Genomic DNA, 6,847 nt, shown 5'->3' on the forward strand with positions numbered 1-6,847 from the left:
TTCCATTAGGCATCTTTGCAGCCACTGTTCCCCAAGCCCGTAGCACTGCATGGGGTTGCTTTAACCCCAGGGTAGGACCTGGCAATTGGCCTTGTTGAATTGCATACCATTGGCTTTGGCCCATCAATGCAGTCTGCCCAGATCCCTCTACAGAGTCTTCCTATCCTGCCAGTTTGGTGTCATCTGCAAACTGACTGAGGGTGCACTAGATCTCCTTGTCTAGGTAGTTGATAAAGATATTAAACAGTCTCCCCAGCACTTAGCCCTGGGGAACACCAGTCATGACCAGCTGCCAGTTGGATGTAACTACATTCCCCACCACTCTCTGGGCTCAGCCATCCAGCCATTCTTTTACCCAGTAAATAGTGCACCCATCCAACCCCTGAGCAGCCAGTTTCTCCAGGAGAAATGCTGTAGGAGACAGTGTCAAAGGCTTTACTGAAGTCCAGGTAGATAACATCCACAGCCTTTCCCTCATCCACCTTTTCATAGAAGGAAATCAGGTTGGTCAAGCAGGATCTGCCTTTCCTAAACCCATGCTGGTTGAGCCTGCTTCCCTAGTTGTCCTGCACATGCTGCATGATGACTGTGGAATGATGAATAAAGTTAAATGTAGAGGGAATTCAGAATTTTAAGGTAAAAAGCAGCTGCAGCTCCCTGGATGGACTGAGGTCGACGTGCTCCCCAGTACAACGATAAACATCTGTTCAGAGAAACAGAATGGAGTGTGGAACGAAGTGAAGACTATGTGGCCCCCCTCCATTCTAATCCCAGCAGAATGGGAGACCATCGTGGTACTGAGACTGTACAGTACCTGTCTGATAACGGAGAATCAAGATGTTCTGCTGCTGAAGCCAATAACCATGTCGAACCTCTTCAGGTGCCAAACCACAACCACCCCCAGTCATTAAATATACCAATCCGAAATAAAAGTTATTTATGACTAGAGTCACTCAAACTCCACACAAACATAAAGAAAGTAATATAAAAGTAAGTTGGGAATAGAGGGAAAGTGGGAGAAGACCTCCACCGAAACTGCTGTGATCAGTCAACAGGCTGAGTCCATCTTCTTCCCCCCAGAGGGATGTCTTGGGTGAGAAATATACTCTACGTGCATTAAATGATGTTTTTAGAATTAGAGCTTTTGTTTGTGCTTACCCCATAGCATATTAGTAGATTACTTTATATTAGAGCTTGTGCTTGCTTAATATATGTATCAGTAGATTGCTTTAAAACGTATTTTTGCAGTAGAAACTATCGCTGACAACCTTCAAACCTTATTAGTCTGTCACAAATTGTATTAATAAAAAGTGTTATTCTGTAAACTGGTAAAGTGAGTCTTTGCAGTAGCTGGCAGTGGATAATGCCTTGGCAGGATCCGCTGAGGGGTCTTGGCTCTGTTGAGTTCCCCCTAACAAGGGAGGTCGAGGTACCCTCCGATCTTGTGAATCTGTTGATGAAAGGTCTCATTACGAGATGCTGACAGACTGTCAGTCGAGACAGGGTCTTGACTCTCCCGGGGATACCAACAAGAAAAATCTAAACTCCCACCTTTCACAGTGACACAATCATCAAGATGATCTGCTCCATGACCTTCCACGGCATTGAGGTCAGTGCCCTGGATAATCCTTCTGGCTGTTCTTGTAGATAAGCATCACATTTGCTAACCTTAAGTCAAAGAGAACCTACCCAGTTAGCCAGAATTTCTAATAAATGATGCAAAGGGGCTCTGTGAGCATCTCCTTTGGTACTCTTGAATGGATCCCATCCAGACCCATAGACTTGTACATGTCTAAGTGGTGCAGCAGATCACTGACCATTTCCTCCTGGATTATGAGGGCTTCATTCTACTCCCCATCTCTGTCTTCCAGCTCAGGGAGTTGGATACCCCCAAAACAACTGGTCTTGCTACTAAGGACTGAGACTAAGAAGGCGTAAAATACCTCAGTCTTTACCTCAATATTTTCCTCATCCTTTGTCAGTACGTTTCCCCCCATGTCCAATAAAGGATGGAGATTTTCCGTAGCCCTCCTTTTGTTGCTAATCTATATTAACAAGAACCATGAAGTAAACAAGAGTGCTTGTATGCATATCATTCATCCATCCATCACCATATGTGTAAGAACTTTCCTAAATACATGAAGTACCAAATTTATCCTTGAATTCATAGTTAGCATCACCAGAATTAAATTTTAAGCATTTCTCTAAGTGTTTAAAGTCACACAATATATACCTTGTGTGAACATAACTGCAGAATATTTATTAAAATTAGTAATTGGGGTTTTTTTAGGCATTAGCAAGATAAATTTTTGCAGCCATCTTAGGGGGCCAGAGATTGGCCATGAATTTTACCTGTGTAACTCACATTTATGTATCCTGAGGATATTTCTAGGGGAGAAGCAAAATTCAACTCCAGCATTAAACTGTGTTATGTAATTTAAAACTATATGAATTGGTCTATATGGTAATGTTATAAAGTGTGGTCTACATTATCACAGTTATGCTGAATATGGTAATTTTCAATTTGATGAATCTTTTTGTTTGGTTTTGGTTTGGGTTGTGCGTGGAGGTGAATATATTTTCTTCCACAGAATCACAGAATGGCTGAGGTGGGAAGAGATCTATGGAGTTCATCTGGTCCAACATACCCACTCACACAGGGCCCCCTCAAACTGGTTGCCCAAGACCATGACCAGGTGGCTTTTGAATATCTCCAAGAACGTTGATTACACACAATCTCCTTGGACACCCTGTGCCAGTGCTTGGTTAGTCTCACAGTAAGAAAATCTTCCTATGGTGAGTAACAGAAGAGTTACTATCTCTCTAACTTGGTACTGTTCTGCCACTATACAGTCTATTCTTTTATTTATTTGCCCTGGTCATTTATCAGCTAACTGGCAAACAGCACTTCTGATAATGCAATTATTTTTATGCTTGTTGAAAGATTTAAATATGACTCCCTTGTATGCAAAAAATCTCAGAAAAAAAAGCAGAAGTTTAGAGTTTCTAAAGTGGCACCAGAGAGTGATAAAAGAGTGGCTCTGAAGCAGAAATCGTAAAGATCACAAGCATCATTCGCAAACCTAAAAATACATGAGAACTATGAAGAATGTTCATGAGGAACATTTGAGTAAATCACAGAACAAGTTGAATCATCTTGTAGGACACAACTGAAGGAACAAGAGCTCGTTGATATGCCACTGGAAAATATGTTTTAAATGTAGTCAATCCACTGCCAATGTTCTAATATTGTTGTAGCAACTGTAATTAGCTCAGAATAATATTTAAGAGCATCTTAAGTACTAAAAACATGTGAAGTGTTGATGGTGCCCCTCTCTGGTTATTAGCTATGTATAAGATGCTGTTTGATCAAATGTTTTATAGCTTCTAGACTGATTTACATGTGTAGGAACTTAACCCACAACATTTTAGATATCAATCATCACAGTTCTTCAAGATGTGTTTTAACATCCTTTGATTTCCCAGTAGAGGAACAGACACATGCAGCCTATTTATAGATCTTCCTGTGCTGTCTAGTCTGGGAAATGAACCACTTATTTTAAAAATTGTTTTGGTTATATTTGCAAATTGATGACTAAAACATTTTAAATACCTAAATAACAATAAGTATTTTTTTACATTTTCCACGAAAAACCAACCTCTCTGAGTTTTGTGAATGGATGCAAATTGATAGCACCAACAGCTGAAGAGTAAGTAAGCACAGATATACAGATAAGAAATTAAAATTGCTCAAATGTCATTTGCATATTCACTAAACAGTATAGATTTTTATCTGTGATATTGAATTAAATTTTTAAGTCCATATTTGTCTTTACAACAAAAATGCAAAATTAAAGCATGAGCTCATATCGTTTTCTCTAATTTATTTCCTTTTTAAAGTAAGTGGACCATAGAGCCCTTATTAAACATGGAAATGCATGGTGGCTGCAGTGTTGATGGCTCTGTCAGCTTTTACAGGGTGTACTGGATCTGGCTGGCATGGAGTTAATTTTCATCGTAGCAGCCCATACGGTGCTGTAGTTTACACTGTGGACCGAAACAGTGTTGATAACAAACCAATATTTTAGCTATTGCTTAGCAGTGCTTGCATAGGGTCAAGGCCTTCTCTGTTCCTCTCTCTGCCCATGAGCAAGTGGGCTGGGCACGGGCAAGATGCATGGAGAGGACCCAGCATGGGGAGAGAGACATTCTGTACCATCTAATGTCATGTTCAGTAACAAAGCTGAAGGGGAGACTCAAGGAAAAAAAGTCAAGATAGTATTTTTCACCTGAAAAAAACTTGGGCATGGAGGGCTGGCAAGTATTCAATTCTCAATCAGTAAAAAAGGAGAAAATTATATAAATTCTCCAGTAATTGTGATTACCCTATATCTTATAAGCATTCGATTAGTTAGGTTTGGATTTTCCTGATTAAAATTTCAAATAAGAGAAAACAGTAATGTAAGTCTTATACATGTATGCTTTCTAAAAGTAATCCTTTTGGTAGAGTTGTGCATCAAGATAAAGAAAGAGAAAACTCCAAGAGAAACAAAACAATGAAAACAGGGAAGGCCAAACAGCCTATTAAAAAATTCAGTTTAATAAATATAGGAGTTCACTATATTTAATATGTTTTAAACATCCTTTCATTTGTTTTGAACATCTCTTTCAACATGTATCCTTTAACTGTTTAAGAGGCACCAAGGAAATAGAAAGAACACAGCAGAGTAGTGCCGTGCCGACTTTTAATTTAGTCTCCTCACTATTAAGGTTGTTTACAAGAATAATAAAATTAATATTTGTTGGCAAAGGATAACATTCTACTGGCTGTTTGATCCCAAGTTTTTATCATTTTTTTTTCCTTTGAACTACTTTCCTTAGTATTCTGAAATTAACTCCTGGAAAATTAGGAAATAATACAGATTTATATCTGACCAAGTGGGTTATTTTTCCATGTGCTGGATTACTAGCCACTAACAGTAAAAGGAGAACACAGGAAACAAAATGTATTCACCAGGTTCTTTGCTAACCAAATTAAGAACTCTTTTACCTTCACATCTGTACCTAAAGGGAGCTTATAAGAAAGCTGGAGAAAGACTTTTCACAAGGGCATGTAGTGAATGGCTTTAGGCAGAACGAAGGCAAGTTTAGATTAGATATTAGAAAGAAATTCTTCACTGCGAAAGTGATGAGACACTGCAACAGGTTGCCCAGAGAAGCTGTGGGTGCCCCTTCCTTGGAAGTGTTCAAGGCCAATGGGACTTTCATCAGACTGGTCTGGTGGAAGGTGTCCCTGCCCATGGCAGGAGTGTTGGAACTAGGTGGTCTTTAAGGTCCCTTCCAATGCAAACCATGCAGTGATTCAATGATTCTGAGGCAAGGATTTGTTCATCCTGTAGTTACCATTCACCCATTACATCAACAAAATAATCAGAGCTTATGAGTCATAAAACTCCAGACCGTGCACCTACCAACACAAACAGACTCAGCTTCTTTATAGGCATTACATGCATCAGTAAGCACATGATACACCTGAGGTCCTTGTATAGATTAATGACTTCAGTATTTCTTTCAATGCAACATCTCTTAGCTCAAGGGAAAATGTTTCAAACGTACATCACAAACCACAAAAATAACAGGGAGATTTGATTTGTCATGTAGTTTTAAAACACTATTCATTTCCAAACATAGCAACAGAAAAACTCCCGATGCCCAGAAAGGCACACACAGATATTTGAATAGCTAGAAAGACAGCTCCATTCAGGAAACGAAACCATCCTTTCACACATAACTGCTGTAGGATGATTTCTGTTATAAATCTGAGGGGAAGGGTCTTCCTTTTTGAGAGATGAAAACTAAACTTAATTTCTGTGTATTGTTTAGTACAAGGGTCCTTAAGTAAAATTCCTCACCTACATTATTCTGAACCTAGAAGTGAATGGACTTAATAGTTCATTGCTGTAATGGAGGTTTTATGATTTTAGCTACAAGTGCTGTTGCTTTCAGCACAGAACAAGAAAGCTGAAAAAATTTCAGTGTGCCTAAATAAAGGAGATTTTTTACTTTTTTTTCAGTCATATCTGCTAGTCTAACCAAATATATTATCTCTCTCTTCAGTCATTGCTTCATGATAGCCTTGGTAATTATGAATGTAACAGTTGTTAAGGGAATGGCATCATGAGGCTTTAGTGTCCCTTGTTTCCTATCCTTTCTCCCAACTTAGGATCTGCCTTGGTTTCTCCTGGTTATTTTTCTTCTCTTTTGTCTTGCTCAATGTATCTATTCCACACAGAGAAACCAGGAAAAAAAAAAAAAGCCACCTCAACACATTCACCCTCATATACTAATTTCTTTACTCTCTTCAAATAGGAATGATTTAGAAAAATAAGTTTTTCTGGAACATGTTCCATCTGTTCTACTTACACTGCCAATGGTGATTATGAGAATGATTTCTATCAACAGTCTGTGGCTTAAATGACGTGTTAAACAATATAACATCCTATCGCCTCCAATTTTATCTGATTTTCACAAGGACTTCTTATATTAACTTATTTCTCCTTAATGTCACTTATTTAATGTCGCTTACAGAGTTATTGAGAAAAAGGGAAAAGAAGTGAGTGTCATACATAATTTACAATTTCTTTTGATTAATCATCTTCTGTTGGCAGAACTGTTCATCTTTCACATGAAAAGCTTGGGAACTTTGGATAGTTCTACTGGACTAACACCATATAAAAGCTACTGATCAATTATTCATACACAGATTAAAGTGAATTAAAATTATAGTCTTAGAACATCAGGAAAATATTAAATGACCAAGAATTACTAATATAGAAACTTTCAAAGT

Source organism: Manacus vitellinus, unplaced genomic scaffold (genome assembly GCF_001715985.3).
Source record: "Manacus vitellinus isolate BGI_N305 unplaced genomic scaffold, ASM171598v3 scaffold_1_pilon, whole genome shotgun sequence".
Lineage (NCBI taxonomy): Eukaryota > Metazoa > Chordata > Aves > Passeriformes > Pipridae > Manacus > Manacus vitellinus.